We start from the raw sequence: 24755 nt of genomic DNA, 5'->3' as shown, positions 1-24755 counted from the left end.
TATTTTCTAACAGTATTACTTATATTTAACTTGGTTAAATTGAGCCACTTAAGGTTTACTGCTTCAAAGTCAGTGGGACACCAAAGCTTGTATTCATAATTTTTTTTTCCTTTTTGGCTACTGATAGATATATCCATGCATTCTAAGTCTGAGAGTAAATAAATAGATTTTCAGACATGAACTCTCCCTAAAAATACTTACCACTAACTAACTCATTTTTAGGAAGCTACCGAAAATGTTCCACAAACTCTCTCATGTGTGTCTCTTCCTATAAGGGCATTAATCACACCATGAATGCCCCACCCTCATGATCTAATTACCTCCCAAAGGCACCATCTCAAATACCATCATGTTGGGGGTTAAGGTTTCAACATATGAATTTTGCAAGGACACAAACATACAATCCATAATACTGAGCTTTTCAAAGGTTTTTATTGTTCTTTTCATTTTCTTCTTTATTTTTAATTTTCTACTACCTGGATTGAAATCTCAGCTTCATTATTTACTAGCTATGCAACTTTAGAAAAAATTTTTACCTCTTTATGCTCTCATTTTGCCCGTTTCTTCACCTGGAAAATGGAGATTATCCTATTTCCCTCATAGGATTGTGATTAGAATTAAATGTCTGTAATGTTATTAGCAGAGGTCTGTATTGCTATAGATGTAAATATATAGATAATATACTAGTAAACAGAGTCAAGTGATATAGCAAACAAATCATTCACTACAAACAAGTAGGGTTTATTTCCCGATGTAAGCATACTTCATTACTAGAAACTTAAGTCTATAATGTGAATACAGTCACCATTACTTGGAGATAATAATAGTATATACCTAATGGAGTTGGTATAAGGATTAAATGAAAATTTTTTATTGAAGTATAGTTGATTTACAATACTGTGTTAGTTTCAGGTGTACAGCAAAGTGATCCAGTTACATATATATCTATTTTTTCAGATTATTTTCCATTATAGAGTCTTACAAAATATTGAGTGTATTTCCCTGTCCTTTACAGTTAATCCTTGTTGCTCATCTATTTTTTGTATAGACGTTTGTATTTATTAGTCCCATACTCCTAATTTATCCCCCCACCCTTTCCCCTTTGGTAACCATAAATGAAATATTTTATGTAATGCTTAGCTCAGTAGCTGGTAAGTATTAACTTTGAATATATTTTGGTTATTTTTATTCTTAACATTATTATTATAGATTATAGGTAAGATAGTATATGATCATCCAGAGAAATTTTGATATTTTGATAAATCTAACAACTCTTCTTGATTTAAATATATGAATTCTTATAGGTAAGGTGTTGAAAGAAATTTCTTTAATAAGAGAAAGAATAGCTGTGTAAAGACAGCTGGCAAATATCATAGCCAACAATGAAACATTAGCAGAATTATCATTAATCGCATCACCAAGGATACTTGCTATCATAGCTATAATTTAACATTATTCTAGGAACTGTAGCTAATGCAGTAAGTCAAGAAAAGTATGAGACACAAATACCTAAAAAGAGTGAAATAATTTATTATTTACTTATGATACATATTTCTAACCAGGAAACCCCAGAGAGTCAACTTGTAAGCAAATTTAAGAAGGTGGCTGCTGACAAAATAAATAGACAAATTAATAGCTTTTCTTCTCTACCAGCAATAACCAGTTAGAAATCAGAATAGAATAAGAGTTCTTATCCACAGAGCAAGGAAAAACCCTAGCAATGAACTGAACAATGATGTGCATAGCCTATGTGAAACAAAGAATAGGATACCACTGAGATTTTAAAAACATGTTTAAATAAAGAAGAAAATGCTATCTGCTTGGATGGAAATAATGTTCTTTATGAAGATAATAATTTTATACAAATAAATCAATAAATTCAATGAAATTCTAAGAGAACTTCTGAGGAAATTATATACCAAATAAAATCATAATTAAAAGATATTATATTACATGGGGAAATTTTCTCAATACAATGTGAAGTGAGGGAAGTAGAATAGAAAACTATATGCACTATATGTATTGCTCCTGTACAACTGACCTTGAATGACATAGGTTTGAACTGCATGGGTCCACTTATATGCAGATTTTTTTAAACAGTAAATACTACAGTTCTATACAATCCGTAGTTGGTTGAATCCATGGATGTGGAACCATGCATGTGCAGGGCCAACTGTAAGTTATACAGATTTTCAACTGGATTTTCAACTCATTGGAGGGTCAACGTCCCTAACTCCCCCATTGCTCAAGGATCAACTGTAGTTTTAATTTATAAAAATAAATAAAATACTAATTTAATTAAATTATTAAAATAAATATATTTTATTATTAAATACATTTTTATTATTAAAAATTAAATTTAATTATAAATTTAAAATACAGGAGCAATACATATAAAATATCTAAACACATACTGCAAAATTTTAACACTGGGATGGGAGGGTGAGGACAGGGATGACTGGCAATATTTTCCTATATTTTTTCCATTTTACACAGTGAGAATGTATTACTTTCTGTATTTTTAAAAAGGTATGTACTACAGAAGTAAAATCTAATAAAATGATTTTATCAGTGTGAACTAAGTTGATGGTGCCATTTGTTTTCTGTCATTCACACTTGGGACCTGCAAAAACATCATTATCCACACTGTTTTTGTGCAATGGATAATATATTTAATAATTAACTCTCCACAGTATGTGGAAATTATGCTTCAGTACTAAGTTTTATTTCACATAATAGATTTCAGTAATGTGTTTCAGCACACAGTATAATTAGCTAATGGGGTTATAGTCATAAAGACTTGGTCCAACATAGAATTATGTTCCCTTTAAGACCTCTTCCTCCTGAAATTATGCACTCTGCTGTGCCTGGATCACACATATACACACACACTTAATTTTTCATTCAGATGATCATAATTTGTGGCTTTCAGAGAGTGCTTTCTATTTTAATTTCTATTTTTACCTTGTGGTGGAAAAATGTCAATAGATTGAAAATCAGGGGAGGTTTAGAAATATTAGGAAAATTTACTAATAAACCCCATTAATACATCATTAAATAATGTGCGTTTGGAGTGAAGTAAAAGAGAAAAGTTCTTGTCTAGAAAAAATATAATACATTAATTTTTTAAAATGCACTTTTAGGGTTTCCCTGGTGGCGCAGTGGCTGAGAATCCGCCTGCCAATGCAGGGGACAAGAGTTCTATCCCTGATCCAGGAAGATCCCACATGCCGCGGAGCAACTAAGCCCGTGCGCTACAACTATGAGCCTGTGCTCTAGAGCCTGTGAGCCACAACTACTGAGCCCGCATGCTGCAACTACTGAAGTCCGTGCGCCTAGAGCCCGTGTTCTGTAGCAAGAGAAGCCACCGCAGTAAAAAGACTGCGCACCTCAACAAAGAGTAGCCCCAGCTCGCTGCAGCTAGAGAAAGCCCGCACACAGCAGTGAAGACCCAATGCAGCCAAAAATATATAAATAAAATTAATAAAAATTTTTTTTAAAAAGAGAAAGAATATGTTAAAAAATAATAATAAAATAAAATACACTTTTACACATTCTAACATAAAACATTTTATTTATATAAATATGTTATTTTATATAATAGTATTTTTATAGAGGATTCATAAAAAATTTTTCACCAGGCCAAAAAGAAAAAAGCTAATTACTATTATTTCAGTGAATGTTTTCTTTTGTAATACAAGGCATTAAGAGGCCGTCTCCTGGTAGAAATATGAATATGAACTCTTGTTGGTCATTGATACAAAAACTGTCTTTATAAGTTGATGTAACAGAATGCTCAAATTTGGAAGTCAGGTAGATCATATCAAAATAAGCTTATTTCTCTCTTAGTACTTCGTGTTACACTTTCATACATACTATTGTAAGCATTTCATAATAGTTTGGTAAGTTTGACATTATTTTTGTAATGATTTTATCAGTATGAAATAGGTCAATGATGACATTTGTTTTCTGTCATTCACACTTGGGCCCGGAAAAATGTCATTATCAACACTGTTACAGAAAAAGAAACTTTAATGCAAAGCTATTAATTTGCCAAATAACAAAGAAAATTGTAGAACTGAGGGCAAATGCTCTGCTAATTAAAATGCACAGTACTTTTATTCTTCATAGTATAATATATGACTGTCCGTAATATTTCTTCTGAAATTATCAATACATTAGTTATATTACATTTTGATGCATTTCCATTCACCAAACTCAAATGTCATGTAATTTACATGGAAGGGGAAAGTTTGTCTTTCTCCTTTGCAAGTGAGAAAGATACCCAGTCTTCTGAAAACTGGGTATTACATTTAGTCCCTTCCCTTGCAATTCACATTCAAGCCTTTGGTGTAAGTCCTGTCAATTCTGCTTTAAAGTTATTGCACATCAATTATTTCTCTCCATCTCCATTGGCCCCACTCCAAGTCAAACCCAAATCCCTCCACCTGGACCACTACAGCATCTCCTAACTGATCTTTCCCCTCCCCTATTTTTTTTTTTTTTTTTTTTTTTAGCTTACAAACAACAGAAATTTATTTCTTACAGTTTTAGAGGCTGGAAATCCAAGATCAAGGCACCAGCAGATTCAGTGCCTGGTGAGAGCCCTTTTCCTGTTTCGTATATGTTCGTCTTCTTGCTGTAACCTCACATGGTGGAAGAGATCCCCCTTGATACTCAGGACATTCTCTGCAAAGTAGTCAGAGTAATCATGTCAATCTTAAATTCATTTATACCATTCCTCCACACCTGCAAAAGACCACAGTAGCTTCCTAGTGCTCTCAGAATAAAATAATCACATCCTAATTCTTTACCCTGCTTGCAGGGCTCCGCATGCATGGATGAGACTTGAACTAGCTCTTCAACCTCCACTTGTGTCATAAATACCTCACTCTCCACTCTGGCCACATGATCTTCTGCTGGCCATCTCTGGAGAGAGCTCTTACCTGTCTCCAGACAATTTTACTAGGTTCTTCTTCTATCTGGGTTATTCTTCAAATGACCAGCTTCTTATCCAAGTCTCATCTTAAATGCCACTTACTTAAAGAGTCTTTCCTTAAGCATTAAATCTAAGTAGGGCCCTATCTTTTTATTATTTTTTAATATGATAGTATACTTCATTTGAATTTAATTTTATGACTGCACTATATTTACATAATTTTAAAAGTCAATTATTTTCACAGGGCTCAAAACAAAAGCTATTTTTCTCTATCTCATGTCTTACCTCCCTTCAATTTCTTCTTCAGAGAAGCAAACATTTAAAACTCATTCAGTAGTTTATTCTGCTGTTTTCCTACATATATATTTTTGTTTTATTATATAAATTTCAGGCGTACAGCATTAAAATTTGACTTCTGTAAACACTACAGAATGATCACCACCAAAAGTCTACTTATCATCCATCACCATACAGTTGACTCCCTTCACCCATTTTGCCCATCCCCAACCCCCTTCCTGTCTGGTAACTGCTAATCTGATCTCTGTATCTATGAGTTTGTTTTCATTTAATTTTGTTTGTTTGCTCTTTTTTTTAAGATTTCACATATGATTAATATTATACAGTGCTTGTCTTTCTCCATCTGACTTATTTTACTTATAACACCTTCAAGGTCCATCCATGTTTTCACAAGTGTCAAGATTTTATTCTTTGTTACAGCTGAGTAGTATTCCATTGTGTGTATATACCACATCTTCTTTATCCATTCATTCACTGATGAACACTTAGGTTGTCTCCATATCTTAGCTATTGTAACTAATGCTGCAATTAACGTAAGGGTGCATATATCTTTTTGAATTAATGTTTTCATGTTTTTTTGAATAAATATCCAGAAGTAGCATAGCTGGGTAATATGGTAACTCTCTTTTTAATTTTTTGTGGAATCTCCATATTGTTTTCCATAGTGACTATACCAATTTACAGTCCCATCAATCGTGTATGAGGGTTACCTTTTCTCTACATCCTCTCCAACATTTCTTATTTCTTGTCTTTTTGATAATAGCCATTCTAACAAGTGTGACATTATATCTCAGTGTGATTTTGTTTATATTTCCCTAATAATTAGTGATGTTAAACATATTTTCATGTGCCTGTTGGCCATCTACATGTCTTCTTTAGAAAATGTCTATTCAGATCCACCACCCATTTTCTAATCAGGTTGATTTTGTTGTTGTTGTTCAGTTCTATGAGTTCTTTATATTTGGATATTAACCCCTTATCAAATATACGACTTGCAAATATCTTCTCCCATTAAGTAGGTTGTCTTTTCGTTTTGATGATGGTTTCTGTTGCTATGAGGAAGTTTTTAGTCTGATGTACTCCCAGTTTTTCATTTTTACTTTTGTTTTCCTTGCCCCTGGAGTAAGATCCACAAAAACATTGCTAAGACTGATGTCAGTGATGTTACCACCTATGTTTTCTTCTGGGAATTTTACGGTTTCATGTCTTACATTCAAGTCTTTAATCCATTTTGAGTTAATTTTTAGTATGGTGTAAGACAGTGGTCTAGTTTCATTCTTTTGCATGTGGCTGTCAAGTTTTCCCAACTTATTGAAGAGACTGTCCTTTCTCTGTTGTATGTTCTTTGCTCCTTTGTTGTAAATTAATTGTTGATATGTGTGGGGGTTTATTTCTGGGCTCTCAATTCTGTTCCATCGATCTGTCTGTCTATTTTTGTGCCAATACCATACTGTTTTGATTATGATAGCTTTGTAGTATAGTTTGAAATCAGGGAGCATGATAATTCCAGCTTTCTTCTTCTTTCTCAAGATTATTTTGGCTATTTGGGATCTTCCATGGTTCCATAAAAATTTTAGAAATATTTCTTCTAGTCCTGTGAAATATGACCTGAAATTTTGATAGGGAATGCATGGAATCTATAGATTGCTTTGGGTAGTATGGACATTTTAACAATATTAATTCTTCCAATCCATGAACATGAAATATCCTTTCATTTGTTTTTGTTTTCTTCATTTTTTTTCATCAGTTTCTTATAGGTTTCAGTGTACAGGTCTTTCACCTCTTTGGTTAAATTTATTCCCAGGTATTTTGTCCTTTTTGATGCAACTGTAAATGGGATTGTTCTTTTAATTTCTCTTTCTGATGGTTCACTATTGGTGTAGAGAAATGTCACAGATTTCTGTATACTGATTTTGTATCCTACAACTTTACTGAATTCTAAATTACTAATTACTGTTATTTGTTCTACCAGTTTTGGTGTGGAGTCTTTAGGGTTTTCTATATATAGTATTATGTCATCTGCAAATAGCGACAATTTTACTCCTTCTTTTCCAATTTGAATTCCATTTATTTCTTTTTCCTGTATGATTGCTATGGCTAGGACTTCCAATACCATGCTAAATGAAAATGGCAAGAGTGAGCATCCTTGTCTTGTTTCTGATCTCAGAGGAAAAGCTTTCAGCTTTTCACCATTAAGTATGATGCTAGCTGTGGGTTTGTCATATATAGTCTTTATTACATTGAGGTCCATTCCTTCTACATGCTCTTTGTTGAGAGCTTTTATCATAAATGGATGTTAAATTTTGTCAAATGCATTTTCTGCATCAGCTGAGATAATTGTATGGTTTTTATCCTTCATTTTGTTAATGTGATGTATGTTGATTGATTTGCAGATGTTGAACCACACTTACATCCTTGGAAAAAAATTCCACTTGATCATAATGTATGATTTTCTTTAATGTATTGTTGGAGTTGGTTTGCTAATATTTTGTTGTGAATTTTTCATCTATATTCACCAAGGATTTTGACCTCTAATTTTCTTTTTTTGTGGTATACTTGTCTGGTTTGGTAGACAGGAAATGCATGTTTTGGTATCAGGGTAATGCTGGCTTTGTAAAATGTGTTTGGAAGGTTTCCCTACTCTTCAATTTTGGGGATGGTTTTGAAAAGGATACATATCGAATGTCTTTGAATGTTTTGTAGAATTCATCAGTGAAGCTGTCTGGTCCAGGGCTTTTGTTCATTGGGAGATTTTTTTAATACTGCTTTAATTTCCTTATTAGTAGTCAGTCTATTCAAAATTTCTATTTCTTCATGATTCAGTCTTGTATGTTTGTATGTTTCTAGAAATTTATCCATTTTTTTCTAGGTTGTCCAACTTGTTGGCATATAATTATCTGTAGTAGCCTCTTATGATCCTTTGTATTTCTGTAATATAAATAGTAACTTCTTTTCATTTCTGATTTTATTTACTTGAGTCTTCTCTCTTTTCTTCTTGGTTAGTCTACTTGAAGGTTTGTCGATTTTGTATATCTTTTCAAAGAACTAGCTCTTAGTTTCATTGACTTTTTTCTTTTTTTTTTTTTTTTTGTTAGTCTCTATTTCATTTATTTCCACTGTAATCCTTACGATTTCCATCCTTCTACTAATTTGGGGATTCATTTGTTCTTTTTTGTAGTTCCTTTAGGTATAAAGTTAGACTGTTTATCTTGGTTTTTTCTTATTTCTTGAGGAAGGACTGTATTACTATGAACTTCCCTCTTAGAACCAGTTTTGCTATATCCCATAGATTTTTGTATGTTGTATTTCTGTTTTCACTTGTCTCTAAATATTTTTTGATTTCTCCTTGATTTCTTTGATGAACCATTAGTTGTTCAGTAGCATGTTGTTTAATCTCCATGTTTTTGTGGCTTTCCCTATTTTTTTCTAGTGATTGAGTTCTAGTTTCATATCATTGTGATTGGGGAAGATGCTTGATAGGATTTCAATCTTTTTAAATTTATTGAGATTTGTTTTGTGACCTAACATGTTATCTCTCCTGGAGAATATTCCATCTGCACTTGAGAAGAATATGTATTCTGCTACTTTTGGAAGGAATGTTCTGTACAGATTCTAAAGTCCATCTGGCCTAACGTGTTGTTTAAGTCTAATGTTTCCTTATAGATTTTCTGTCTGGATGATCTATCCATTCATGTAAGTGGGATGTTAGACACTTACTATTATTGTATTGCATTAAATTTCTCCCTTTAAGTCTGTTAATATTTACTTTATATATCTTGGTGCTCTTCCCATTATTTTATTCTTTACAAAAAACACCCTATGGATTTATTTCTCAAACACAACACAATCAGTAATACTGTTATGCATTTGTTTGCTCATTTGTTATCTCTCCTTCACCACTAGAATCTAGGCTCAGTAAGAGCAGGACCCTTATATGTCTCATTCATCATTGTATACCCTGTTCCTGGCACAGTTCTTGGAGCATGGTGGTCTCTCAATAAAAATTGAGTGAGGGCTTCCCTGGTGGCGCAGTGGTTGAGAATCTGCCTGCCAATGCAGGGGACACGGGTTCGAGCCCTGGTCTGGGAAGATCCCACATGCCGCGGAGCGACTAAGCCCGTGAGCCACAATTGCTGAGCCTGCGCGTCTGGAGCCTGTGCTCTGCAATGGGAGGGGCCGCGATAGTGAGAGGCCCGCGCACCGTGATGAAGAGTGGCCCCCACTTGCCACAACTGGAAAAAGCCCTCGCACAGAAACGAAGACCCAACACAGCCATAATTAAAAAAAAAATTGAGTGAATGTATACTTTTTTGCATGATAAACACATTAAGCCTGTATAGAAAATTTAGACACTCACTCTTTCAAGTATTTCTAACTTCTCATGTAAATTTCAGTAATACAAAAAGCAAATTATGAACCATAAGACAAGCTAGTATTCCATTATTCTCTAAGACCAGACTTTTGAAAATTGGCTTATGAAATATTCAAAGAAAAGCAAAATTTTATTTAATCTAATTCAGAAAGAAATCTGACTTTAGTTTAATTGCTGTAATTGTAGTGAATGTCACTTTAAAAAATACCTTGGTTAAATGGATATTGTTAACATTAATATAATGTTTTCTTTTGATAATTAGTTTCTTGAAGCCTGTGGTTAGGAAATCTTTTCATTTTCTAATTAGTTTTCTTTTTTTGTTTGTTGTTGGGTTTTTTTCCTGAATAGTTAATTACATTTCACAGTACTTAGGGTAGACAATACACAATCTCTTTTATCCTACTCTAGATTTAACTTTTCATTTGGAGTTTTGTCATCCTATGCTGACTTCTGCTTTGGGTTGCTTCAAACAGTGACTTAAAAAGAAAAATCTAGGTAACACACTATGTAAATTCTAATCAAGAAAATATAACACGTTGCAAGTTAAATAAATACTTTAGTCTCAGACGTGGGCATTTATCCTGCTCCTACTGTATGGATGATTCTAGCAAAAAGTAAAAATAATACAAATGGCTGTAGGAAAATAGCATGTGCTATATCCTGCTATTTTTTAATAGGCATCTTCAAAGAGATAACCCCCTAAGAAGAGCTTATCTGATCTGAACTAAAAACATAAAGGGATTTCTTATAAATGGACTGACTTGCCTTGAAGTTGACATGTCAGGATTAATTATTAAAATAACATTTTATTTATGGAATTTTGTAAGTTAAATTACTCCAAAGCATGTAAAAAGAAAAAAAATGATATTAGCCAGGCAGTTTGCCACAATTAAAAAAAAATACTAAATTGCACACAGCATCTCTCTGCCACATCTTTCTTTTACGCCATTATTCAAAAACCTGGGAGTAGGGCTTTGTTCACCAGCCAGCAGTAAATATATTGGCTATAATGTCAATGGACGTTAAAGCAAGCTCACCAAAACGGAACTCATTATTCTTCGAGGCACATCACTATTGGCATATGGTACATTCATGCCATGACTTTTCATCGTACAAGTGGGTTATATTTCTCAGAATGATTCTTTTTTTTTTTTTTTTAATGCTTAAACTGGCATTCATTTTTATTTACTGCAGATCTGAGAAGCTTTGTGTGGAAAAATACATCTTTAAGTAAATATAAATTTTGTCCTTGGTGACAAGCTAATACATATTACACCAGGGAATTTGGTAGAGATTGATTTCTGTTTGTGGGTAAGAATAATACTGGCATGTTTATTCTTCTATAAAGTTCATGAGGGAAGGAGATAAAGAAAAGATAGATTTTTGGAGTGGTTCTAATTACAAACAGATTACAGAATTGATATTCTATGACAGTAATGGAGAAGAATACACTTCGATTATGCAGTGATGTAGAATGGTGGATTATGGACCTGTGACCTGGTGAATAAATCGGAGGCAAGAGTGATTTGCAAGGAGAAGCTTAGTGTTGAGTTTTCCTAGGTTAGGCACATCCTGAAATCAAGGCAATCATCTGAATAATTCTCTGCCAGACTTGGGACCTGGGGTTGATCAGAAGCAGCAGATCATCTCAATAATATCAGAAGAGAAGCATACTTTCCTCCATAGGGAATAAGTACATCTGTAAGACAATAACAGCTTGAAAATCACATTTTTAGTCATAGGAAATACATAAAACATAAAAATATCATTTCTCTTTCTCATCTTGGAGCCAAGTCATCAACAAATGTATGGTTTTGTCTTTTTTCCATTCTATGCACAACGCTATAAAGATTCAAAATGAACATAATCAAGGTGCATCAGGCATAAAAGTAAGGCTATAAGGGAAGAGGTAAAACAGTAACACAAACAAATGTACATTTTGCCTATATTTAGTTCCTAACATTTGGATACCAAGCACTGTTTTTCCCAGAAGGGATGTTAACTTGCCAAACTCTCATTTGGTGGAACACTACGTAGAGCTTATCTTTTCTTCCCTTACATTTTAAAAGGCTATCTGTTTCCCTCTTTTGAAATTACTTATTACATAAATCACTTCAAATCTTTTCTTGTCCCCTTTTCCTCAAATGATCCTAATGTCATGCCCTAGGGACAGACAGATGCAATTTAGTACCCCAAATCTCTACTTTATTTTATTATTATTACTAATACCTGACATTTCTCATTAGGTCCCTAACTTTACTCAGTGATCCTGTATTAGGCTCAACACTGGAGGCTTGGCATTTGCCCCACATTTCTGTTTTCTTTTCCATCTATTTTTTGGCCTTTTTGTGTTATGACCAATTTAGCAAAACAAAATATGAAAACTAGAACTAAAATTTGTGCATTAAATTCTTAATTTCACAAGTAGCCCTTTGCCTGTCTCCCTAAAAGAGCAAATAAGTAATAAATTAAGACATAATTTAGGAAGAAAAGGTTAAAATGAGATGATGGCTGCATTTGAGAATAAAGGTCAGCTATTAGTTTGTAGCGGCAACTTGCACACAATGACTGTTGTTTCCACAGTTCCCTTCCTGGGGAAGGTGCATGCCTCGATGGCTGTTCTGAACTAAGCACATTGTCTGAACACTGCAAATATTAAAAACTTCAATACCTGCAATTTCTCATGGATGGTAAATCTAGTAAATTTAATTCTCCTAAGTTCAACGATTACATTTTAGTAGATCTATATATGTGAAAATTTCTCTATTAGTACTGCAAAAATAAATAAATAAATAACTGTGTAATTCCACCCTATAATAAGGTAATGATAACTATATGAGCTAATATTTGTTGCACTTACCTATGCAGCAGGTCTATTTTATATTCATTATCTCATTTGATTTTCTTAACCACCCTATGAAGTGGGTTGAATGAGTGGGACTTATCGGGTATAATCATAAGCATTTTCATTTGTCTCCCAATGTTTCTTTAAAATTTGCACAGTGAGAAAGTTCTTTCCACCCGACCTGGAAACATGGTCAGGCTCCATGATTTCTTTGACTTCTCTTAAGGAAGCAAAACTCCTACAGTCACTTTAAGCCATAAAATATAATCTCAATTTTAGTATATAATTTATGAGGCATATTTAAGGTAAAATCTACTTCCTCCTGAGCCCTCAAAGTCCCATGGTTCACATTAAGCATTCCTACCCAGGCCTACTTGCTCATCTATGCAGACCCACAGGACAAATTCTACGAAGATCTCCACACCTGTAAACACTCATGCCTTCTTTTAAAAAATAGCTTAGATCAAACGTTTATTAAATACAAAAGGATCTTATAAGGTATGTATAAGATGGAAAGAATAACAGCACAATGAACCCCTAAGTACACAATATCCAGTTTAAGAAATAGAACGCTTTGTGTGCCCTTTTTACCTCCATTATGCCAACGCATCTTTGTATTATGTAGCTGTAGTTCATTCGTTTTCTCTATAATATTTCATTGTATGAACTTACTATGATTTATCCATTTTATTGGGTACTATGGATTGACATTGTGCTTTTAAATTGCATTTTCTTAACTACTGATGGGATTGAATGTCTTTTCATATGTTTATTGTTCATTCCTATTGTTCATTCATACCACCTCCTCTTTCATTTGCGTATTTTTTCTATTGTTTGTCCTTCTCTTACCGATTTTTAGGAGTTCTCTCTCATATGTATATATATCCTGACCCCTAGTCCATTGACTGGTATAGCAGTTAACATTTTCTGCCAGTGCATAGTTTGTCTTTTCATTTTCTTCATGAGCATTTTTGATGAAGAGAAGTTCTTAAACTTAATGCAACGAATATATCAATAATTTCCTTTATGCTTTACATTTTTAAAGTCTTGTTTAAGAATCCTTCTTAATCACAAAATTTTACAGTGTATTATCCACCTGGAATTGATTTTTGTATATGGTACGATATGAAACTCAATGTCTTTTTTATCCATATGAATGATCCTCCCAGCACCATTAATTGCATTAGATTTCCATGTATCTGTGAGTCTGCTTGAGGAATTCTATATTCTGCTCCACTGACCAGTTTGTCTATCCTTGCAATAATGACACACTATCTTAACTACTAAAGCTTTATAATAAGTTTTGACATTTTGTATGCCACACTCCCGCATAGTTTTTCTCCATCAGGCGTATTGTGGCTATTATTGGCTTGTTGCCCTTCCATATAGATTTTAGAATCAGCATGTCACAATTCACGTACACAATGCAACACAACAAAACAATGATTATGATGACCTTAACTCCATAGGTTAAGTCAGTGAGCACTGACATCTTCACCATGGCTTGGTGATATATCTCAATATCAATAGGACAATTCCTTCTTTCTTAACTATGGTTTTCAATGTTGCCTTGATTGTTTGGGGACATTTGTTTTTCCATACAAATTTTAGACTAAGTTTACTGAGTTCTTCAAAACATCCAACTGAGATTTTAGAGATTGCATATGTGTGAATTAATCTGGAGAAGAATTTACTTTTCCATAAGGGATAGAACCACCAAAAAGCATAAAATATCTCTTCATTTATTCAGAACATCTTCTCTCTCTTTTATTCAAGTTTTAAGATATTCTCCATAGAAGTCTTGCATGTTCCATTTAAGTTAAAATTCTTTGTACTTGTTGCTGTTGTGGATGGTTTTTACTTTAATTAAATTTTCTGGTTGCTTATTGCTTTTGTAGAAACTGCTATTAATTTTTGTACTTTGGTCTTGTATTTAGCTATTTTGCTAAACTCTTATTAGGTCTAACAGTTTGTCAGGTTTTATTATTTTTTAAAAAATCTTTCCTTCCAATCCTCATTTCTATAATTTCTTTTTCTTTCCTCACAACACTGACCTGGACCTTCAGTACTATGTTAAACAGTAACAGGGATATTGGTCCCATATCACACACTCCTAGGCCTGTTATAATCCTTCACTAGGCTTCAAGTGCAGGAGAAGGAGTAGGGACACCCACAGACCAGCAGCAGGTCTTGAGGTTATATAGTTTGCAACAGTGGGAGCTGTGACAAACACCTGCATCATTTAATTCCAAAGACCTTGATCTTTGCACTGTACTTACAAAAAACACTAGAATTTAATTTACTTTAATAAATATGTATTGATCACCTATTAGCACTAAATAAATATACTGAGTCACTGAGGTTTCTGCATAAAATTTGTATTATAATTTCATGAGAAACACATTTATAAATATATATATGTATATATATATATATATATAATATACTACTCAATCCAAAAAAATTTTTTTAAGAAACCCTTGGAATTTTCTCAGCAAGGAGACCCCTCAAACAGATTCATTAACCAGAAGACTGAACAAGAACACTGTCATTTTTCAAAGCATTAAATTATCCAAGTGAAATCATAACATCAGTTTTATAAAAGGAATATTTTACTCTTCACTTGAATAGTAGGCCTTAAAAGCTAAAAGTTAGTCATTTCAAGTTTGCCCTTCTTTCACAATGGTATTTGATTATTCATAATGAGAAGCCAGTGCCTTTGAAAGTAGACTATAAGAGGAAATAGATCTTTTTTTTTCATTTTCCTAGTGACTGCACAAATGAAGGACCTCATTAATCAAGATGACTCCATTGAAAAGCTGACACTGGACACATCACCATGCAGTTGTCATTTTTGGCCCCCTGTGATCTATTTCAGTTTCATACACTTGCAAAACAAGTTTTATCCCCTTGCACCCAATCAAGAATCTAACTGATTGTCTTCGAGTATTTGAAAATTATTATAGGAGGGAAATGCATTCAATGAACATTTATTAAGCACCAACAAGGCTCTATGCGGCAGGCAAGGCTCTCAGGGTACAGAGAAAGATGTAATCACCTCCTCACATTTCTCCAAAGCCAGAGGGGAGACACAAAGTAAGCAGAGACTTCCAATAGCAAGGAATAAGAGCTGTAATCAAGGTCTGCTGTAGTGTTTTGAAAGTACAGATGGATAATGTACTAGGTATCTATTACTACATAGTATTACTACAAATTTAACAGCTTAAAAATGATACATGATTATTTTCACCCAGTGGGTCAGGTCTTAGCTGGGTCCTCTCTAAGTTCTTACAAGGCTACAAATAAGATGTCACCTGGGGCTGTGGTCTCATCTGAAGTTTGACAGGGGAAAAATCCTCTTCCAAGTTCACATGCTTGTTGAGAGCCCTCAGTTCTTTGTAGGCTGCAGTAATAGTGGTCCCGGTCTCTTGCCAGGTAACATTGGAGGATGTCCTCCAGTTTCTTGCCATGCGGCACTCTCCATCATTGCAGCTTGCTTTTTCAAAGTTAGGTTAGCAAGGAAGAGAGAGACTCCAGCAAGATGGGAACTACAAACGTTTATAACATAATTAAGTACAAAATAATAACACATTCTGTCTACAAGCAAGTCACAGGTTCTGCCTATACTCAAGGGAAAGGATCCCACTGGGGCATGAAGACAATACAATGGTTCTGTCTGACTCAGATATTTACTCTGGCCCTAGGGTGCTGAGTCCTGAAAACACGGATGGATGCTCCAGACAATTCATCTCATAGCATAAGAGAGCAAAGGCTAGTCAGAAACTTCAAGTAGTTTTTGGGACTGTTATATGGTGGGAAGGGGGTGATCATGGGCTGAAAATGGATGCTAATCATAGTAACCAACTTTTCAGAGCACTTACCATGGTCAAGTATTTTTCAGAGGAATTTACATGTGTTGTTTCCCATTCATCTTTACAACCCTTAGTCTGCTTGGACTGCCATAATAAAACACCATAAACTGGAGGTTTAAACAACAGACACTTATTTCTCACCATTCTGGAAGCCAAGAAGTTCAAGATCAAGGTACCTGCTAATTCAGTTCCTGAGAGAGCTCTCTTTCCGGCTTGCAGATGGTCAGCTTCTCACTATGTCCTCACTTGGTCTTTCCTCAGTGTGTTCCCATTGGTGGGGAGCTGGGGAGAGAAAGGAAGATTTTCCTTTTCTTATAAAGTGAGTAATCCCATCATTAGAGTCCCATCTTCATGACCTAATCCAACATTAATTACCTCCCAAAGGCCCCACCTCCAAATCACCATGTTGGGGGTTAGGGTTTTAATATAGGAATTTGGGGGAGAGACAAACATTGTGTCCATAAAAAATCCCATGATGTTACTTTTATTAATATCCCCATTTTGCAGATGAGGAAGTAGAAGTAGAAAGAAGTTTAGAAATGTTTCCCCAGACAGGTAAAGAGAGACCAGGTTATAAAGAACTTTGTATTCCTTATCAAGGAATTTTAATTTTATCCTGAAGATACTGAGAGAATATTTAAGCTAAGGAAGAATATAAGCAGTTATATTTATTGGAAATTCTGTGTGTGTGTGTGTGTGTTCAGTGATTAGGGTCAGGGAATAGTGCAATAGTCTAGACAAGAGATGTTGAGGAGCTAATCTGCGGCAGAAGAAGTAAGAATGGAGGAGAGGGACTAACATTAAGATATATTTAGGAGAGAGAATCTACAGTGCTAAGGCACTATTTGAACGTAAGCATTGAAGGGATCAGGGATGATCAGGGATGATTCCCAGGGTTCTGACTGGGTAACTGAGTGAATGATGGTGCCACTCACAGAGGGAGGTGGGTGGAGTGGGTTTGTAGGGGAAGAGGAGACAGCTGCAAGTTCAATTAAGGGAACTTCAGTGAATTCAATTTTTGTTAAAGCAGGAGGTAAGGTCGTCAGCTAATGTATGGTGACTGAGGGCATGGCTGAGAGTGGAGGACGTCTGAAACGTTGCTGTGATGGATGCAATCTGAAATTAATAGAAGGTGAAAAAATCATGGCTCTATACTCAGGCCCAAAGGAGGTTGGAGAACATGAATTTGTGGTGGAGCCTAGCATTGGGCTCATTGTCTCATTGGGTGTCTTTTGTTCTGCCACCAGAGAAAAGAAAATGAATAGCGGAAGTTGTTCAAGGATGGAGATTGGCAAGAGGGAGCATCAGGAGGATAAGGGAGGATTTTTACTGTGAGCACGGCACCAGGGCTGGGTGGAAGGTAAATAGAGCCAGAATAGAGAAGGGACTAGAAGAACTGGCAGAGCATTGGGTGTCAATGGAAAGTTCACTGTCTTCCAACTACATAGAGAACAAAATCCAAAGCGCTGACCAATACCCATAAGGTCCTACACGATCTTGTCCCTGGCTACCTCTCCAAAAGTCCCAAGCTGTATCTTCACTAGTGTCATAGGTATGGTCCTGTTGCGTGATGTTGGCAACTGCTGCTTCTTCTGCCCAGATCATTCTTTCCCAAGTTGTCTACATGGCCCCCTCTAACTTCATTCAGTTTTCTCTTTTCATCTTGACTTCTTAGAGTGGCCTTCCTTGATCCCTTATCTAAAATAGCACCTATTTTCACTATCCACCCCCTTACAGAACTTTACTTTTTATTCTTAGTAATTATCATTATTAGACACTATGTTATATACTGTCTCTTTATTTTCTGTCTCGTCTAGTAGACTATAAGTGCCAAGAGGACAAAGATTTTACAATATCTTTAAGTAATTCTTGCATATATTTCAAAAACCAAATAATTTTAATGTACAATGTAAAGTTTTGCAGTCCCCTATTCATTCAGTTACTCTTCTAGAAGACAGCCACATGTATTGAATTCTTGTGTATTTCTCCAGGCTCCCCATGCAAATATAAGCAAATACAAACACATGTTCTTAGCTTTCTTCTTCTTTTTTTGCAGAAAAGGGCACATATTAAACACACAACTGGGCTTGCTCTTCTGTTGCAGACCTTTCCCAGCAGTGCATAGCGAAAGTCTTCATTTTACTTTTGTTTTAGAGATTTAGAGTCTTTGGATTGTTTGATTTACAGCCACCTAGTGTTTCATTATATAACTATACCACAGTTTATTGGACATTTGGGAGTTTTCTATTTCTCCTATTTAATAAATAGGTAACATTGTACATACATTATTTTATCTGTGTGTAAATATAGCTGTAGATTAAGTTCCCCAAGGTGGTTCAATGTCTACATACATTCATAATTTTTATAGATAATATCAAATTCTCCCCACCCCATAGGGATTGTGCCAATTTATACTCCCACCAGCCATGTGTAAAAATGGTGTTTCCCCACAGTCTTGCCAACAGTGAATTTTTTGCCAATCTGAACGATGAAAAATGGTATCTTGGTGTATTGTTTTGTTTGCATCTCTCTGACTACGAGTAAAGTAGAGCTTCCTTTCTTATGTAAAGGTCTTTTATGCATTTATATGCATTGTTCTTTTCTATGAACATGAAATAAAACATAGCACTGTGAGCTGTTCTGGGCAGAATGTGTATCCTTACATCTGCCAAAGGATAAGGATAAAAATGATGCTGTGACTCTGACTGTCTGGTACTCTTCTTCCAAGATGAATGTCTGGGCGTTCAGACCTGACTGCTTAGCTCTAACCACACTCCTTGGCCTCCCATTATTTTTCATTCTACCTTTGACTCAGCTAACCTAGGGTTATCAGCTCCTCTGGCCTTGGATCCACTTTTTCATCAATGTCTCCTCTCCTTCTGCTTATTGTTGTTCAGATTTAGTCCCTCTCATCAACTCCTTCTTGGACTCAATGTTCTACAACCTGCTCTTGGACTCAAGGTTCTACAAACTGCCCCCTTCCTGCCTTTGTCCCCAGAGAGTTAGGTGTTGAATACAGAAAATAAATTTTCTTTTCTTTCTTGCTCTTGTCTTTCAGCAGTAAGTGAAATCATTTGTAATTACCAAAGCCGTGTGCTGGTAAATTCCTCTCTCTCAAAAATGTGGACAGCTGTCATGGAAAATGACTTCCTAAACTCATATGACACTTTAACAAATCAGAGGATGACAATCACTAAAATGAAAGTGTGTCTTTCAAGTCTTTGGGGGGAAACATATAATCTGTTTTTGAACCTCTGTATGGTGTCACTGGGTTGTTTGGTAGGTTTTTCTTTTGTTTGCTCTGTGTATTACGAAAAATGATCCTATTACTGCAAATTCAATTGAATTTAGCAAGAATTTATTGAGCACCTAGTAATGTTCTTAGCATTGTGCTAGAGGTTGTGGGGAAAATAAATGAAGTGTATGATATACCCTTGCCCTCGAGGAGTGTAGGATTTTAAGAAGAAACAATATGTATGCAAATAATCCAATTAGCCTGGAAACCCACAGAGTGCAAACATGGAAAAGTAGAGAATAAAATAAGTCATCTGGATATAAATTATGCTCCAGACACACTGCAGCATTCATCTACACTGGAGAAGTCAAACTTGTTCCTTCTTTAGGACTTCTGTCCGGAAAGCTCTATCTCTAAGCCATGGAATAGCTAGCTTCTATTTCTGATCACTCAAGACTCAATAAGGCCTTCTGGTTTTTTGTTTTTGTTTGTTTGTTTGTTTGTTTGTTTGGCTGTGTTGGGTCTTCGTTGCTTCGCGTGGGCTTTCTCTAGTTGCGGCAAGCGGGGGCTATTCTTCGCTGTGGTGCGCTGGCTTCTCACTGCGGTGGCTTCCCTTGTTGCAGAGCACAGGCTCTAGGTGCGTAGGCTTCAGTAGTTGTGGCTCGCGGGCTCTAGAGCACAGGCTCAGTAGTTATGGTGCACGGGCTTAGCTGCTCCGCGGCACATGGGATCTTCCCGGACCAGGGATCAAACCCGTGTCCCCTGCATTGGCAGGCAGATTCTTAACCACTGCACCACCAGGGAAGTCCCAAGGCCCTCTGTATTAACCAGTCTAAATTATCCAGCCCTCTCCAGCACCAATAACACTTTCTCTTTTTTATTTTCTCCATACCATTCCAGTCTCTGAAATTGTTTTATTTATTTGTTTACTTGCCCAGTGCCTTCCTTCTCCCACCAAATGTAAGTTCCAGGAATGCAGGCACTTTGGTTTATTCCCTTCTATATTCCCAAGGACTATGCCAGTGCCCTGTACATGGTAGTGGCTCAATAAATCCTTGAATTAATGAAACAAATGGACAAAATGGATGGGACTGACACTAAGAGAGATGAGAAGAAATCAAAGTCTGCTGGTGTTGCTGGGTGTGGCGGCAATTTAGGTAGTATTTGAAGAATTATGGCATTTTCATTGAAAAAAAAAGAAGGATCCTGACTCAATTATCCAGTTAGCTGGTAGGTGTCTTGATGGAGAGAAGATTTAACAGGCTTTTAGAATTATGTGTCTTCTCACCATAGAGATGTGTCAAAACCACAAGATCCACTCCCAAGGGGGACAGCTGTGCTTTTCAAAGCACTGTACACTGAAGAGTTCCCTGAATTGTGAAGGAAGAAGGGCTCCTGTTGCCACTGATAATCCATAAAAACCCACCAGAATGCTTGATTTTTGCCAATGACAGAATCTCCTTTGGTGTTCAAAAGTATACTTAATATTATTAGAGGACATTATTCCAAAACAAACAAACAAACAAAAACTACAAGACTTGAAACAAGGAGAATGAGGGAAGTTAAATTTCATGTCTCAGGGGATTAATGTGGTGATGAGATTAAGTATATTTTTTGGAACTTATTTTCAAAGACAGGGTCAAGCTCTATTGCCCAAGAAATAACCTAGAGACACTGTTGTTCTCCTTTTCTTTCCCAATCCAGTCAGTCACCAACTCTCATTAAATCTACCTTCTTATAAACCTCTTCACTCCATGTTTTTCCCAGTGCTACTTCCTTTGTGTAATTCTCCATAGCTCTTACTTGGGCTGGCTGCCATAGCCTCCTAACAGAATCCCATGCCCTCATCTTGACTTTCCACACTGTAGTCAAATAAGTTCTAAGAAGCAAGTCTGGCCACATAACACCCCTATTTAAATGTGTTAAGGTTAAGGTCCTCCTGTTATCTCATGGATAAATTCCAAACTCCATATCATGATATTCAAGCCTATTAATGATTTATCACTTTTCTCTCCCCCTAGACTTATCCCTCAATATTCTCCTAAAACTTTCCCCATCGTCAGTCACCTGTACTCTACATTAGAAACATATGGAACTGCTTGTTGGTCCCTAGACTGGCAGCACTATTTCTTGTTTCTGAACATACATTCTTTTACCCTATTGACCCTACATCACCATTCCACTTATGCTCTTACCTAAGCAACGTTTCCATGTCTCAATGATGCCTCTCCAGTCTTGGCTGCCTAGTACTCTGGGAAGCTTTTCTAGACAGTCCCCCTACTACTCAACCAATATCATCTACTCACAGTGCCTCCATCCTCTACTTCCCACTGTTGTACTTATACTCTATCTTAATACCCTGATTCTCCCAACAGCCTGGGAGATCCTTAAGATCAGCATATGCCTTATTCATCTTTGTGTCCATAGCATCTTACGTAAGTCTGGCATGGTTTCAATGGGCACCCAACACACATTTGTTAACTTCCAAAATAAGATACCCATTGCAAAAGACAAGAAGAAGCAAAGACTAGAAAAGTCATGTTTGCCAGAAGGTAACAGTTGCAATCTTATAGTATCAGTCAAGAAAATGCAGGTGGGGTGGGGAGGATGGGATTGGATATAAAAGTCTATGAGTTCAATGCTGTGAAGGAACTGAAGACACAGCCAAGAATGATTTTAAGTTCTTATTTTCCCAGCAAGGCAGCAGCTGGTGCCTGGCAGAAGGGGAAGAGTGTTGCCATGTCACTGAACAGCGGTCTTAGAGTAGCCACTGAGCCAGCAGCCTAAACATTCTTCCCTGGGCCAGAACGGGGCTGCAGGGAAAAGGTGGCAGTGCAGCAAGCGTCAGCTGGAGAAAGCAGCAGAGGCCATGGTGGCATACTAGCAGGGGAACTGCTTCTCCAGATGAACCCAGTTAATTAAGACTAATAGGGCACAAGGCTAGCCTGAAAGGCTAAATACCCAAATTTTAGTATGTAGCTAAACACACTGTTTATAAAGTCTCCCATGCAAAGAACCTCAACAACACCCTTCCTTTGCTTCCCACCACCTATATCCCGCCCGTCATCAAACCTGGATCATAATATCTGATAAATGTCTTCACACATTCCTTCCATCCAGCGTTCTTTGCCACAACTTTTACTCAGGCCTTAAGACATTTAATCGAGACTCTCCTTAACAGCCTGCTAACAGATCTCTGTGTACAAAAATCATCAGTCTAAACTCCATATTCCTGGATTTTGTATGTCTATAGAAACTGAGCAATGTCATGTCACCTCCTTCTACCTACTTAAGGAAGGTGCCTTTAGTTGTTTTCACCTATTAAAAACCACCCTGAGTGGTGGATTCCTCCTAAGAAGCTATATCGAGGTGACAGATGATATGATTTAGAATGGCCCTCAGATGCCATAGTCTAATGAGAATTCTGTTAGTCCATCAGCTCCTTAAGACAATAGCATGTGTTATCAATGGTTCCTGCTATAGGACAGTGACAGGCAGTGACTCTCTTCTTAGTGACTAGAGTCCCTTCTCAAAAAATCTGCTTCCCTGACCATATCTATGGGTAGATTTTACACTTGCAGTCTTCCACCTCCTCTGCTTTTTATCTGACTGCACTTCTGCTCCAGCGAATGACTTCAGTTTTCTATTGGGATAGCAGCTTAGTTGCTTAAGGACAAGTTCTCTTTAATCTTTTGGTCCTCCCCTGCTAAAGTTTGAAAACTTTGTTTTTGTTTTTTTGGATTTTGTTTAGTTATCAGAAGTCTGGTCAACACCTAACCCTTTCAAAACTCCTTTATGAAACCTGGTCTCTTCAGACCCCAGGAATTACTGTCCATGTCTGCTTTTAGGTCCCCACTTTAACATTATTCAACTTATTTATTCTCCCATGAACTTTTCAGGAAGGTCTTTTGATCTATGGAAATTAGGATGGTGACTGACACGTAGTAGCTCCTTAGTATTTAATAAATTATAAAGGAACTGATATAGTGCCCATCGCATCACAGTTTTCACTAAGTGGTGTCTCTTGGGTATATGAATAGATGCATGAACAAATGAATGAATAAACAAACATAGATGTTGGATGATTTCATCAGGGGATAAAATGCATGAACTGCTAGAATTTCCAAGGGAGACCTGGTGGGTGGTATCTTTGTTGAGGTGCGCAGGCTTCTAATTGCAGTGGCTTCTCTTGTTGCGGAGCATGGGCTGTAGGTGCGTGGACTTCCGTAGTTGTGGCACGCAGGTTCAGTAGTTGTGGCTCTCTGGCTCTAGAGCGCAGTCTCAGTAGCTGTGGCGCACAGGCTTAGTTGCTCTGTGGCATGTGAGATCTTCCCGGACCAGGGATTGAACCCATGTCCCCCTGCATTGGCAGGTGGATTCTTAACCACTGCGCCACCAGGGAAGCAAGGAACTAGTTCTTTTTGATGTCTAAAGGAAAAGAGAAAATTATCAGTCGACTTGAAAAGCAAATACTTTGCATAATTATTTTATTAATATTATGAGTGATGCTGGGCCCATTTGTTGTAAAGTGACAACCATTTCACAGAAATTGCTTGGGGCCAGTTTGGGGATGAAAAGTGCTCCTTTTCAATGTGTGCTTTCATGTGCCATCCACAGGGGCAAGGGAGAGACAAAGAGCTAACTTGGATCCCGTTTAGAAGAATCAGTCTGTTATTACATACTCCAGCCTCTTTCCCTGAAAGCCTTGAGGCACAGGACTGACTACACAAACAGTACACGATCATAATGTATAATCAACAATTGGCCCAAAGTTAAAATGCTTCCAAAGGATGAATCTATGAAAGCCACAGGAAGACGCTGTCACAGTGCCCAGCTCATGAGACCCCAAGAAATGGGGAAAAGGCAAACGTTTCGGTGAAGGCAAAGACAGTTGCAGCCCTAATGAACCTCAGAAAATCTTGCCTTTGCCTTTCTAGCACCTTCACTCTGACTCTCAGGGTCTTGCCTTGAGAATTCACTTTCTTTATTTTTTACTCTTTACTTAATTTGGCTACCTGACTCTCAATTTTGCAATTCCCATCTTGACCTCTGACTCTAGCCCCCAGCCAATTCCTGTCTAACTGGTCTTTGCTCTTAGAACTCAGACACCGGGTTCAGCTCTCTAGCTTTTGCCCGTTTCAGGACATCAGCTCTCCCACACTACTCTTTCCCCCACTTAGACTTCATCTGAATCT

Source organism: Balaenoptera acutorostrata, chromosome 11 (genome assembly GCF_949987535.1).
Source record: "Balaenoptera acutorostrata chromosome 11, mBalAcu1.1, whole genome shotgun sequence".
Classification (NCBI taxonomy): domain Eukaryota; kingdom Metazoa; phylum Chordata; class Mammalia; order Artiodactyla; family Balaenopteridae; genus Balaenoptera; species Balaenoptera acutorostrata.
This window is presented reverse-complemented; position numbering follows the sequence as displayed.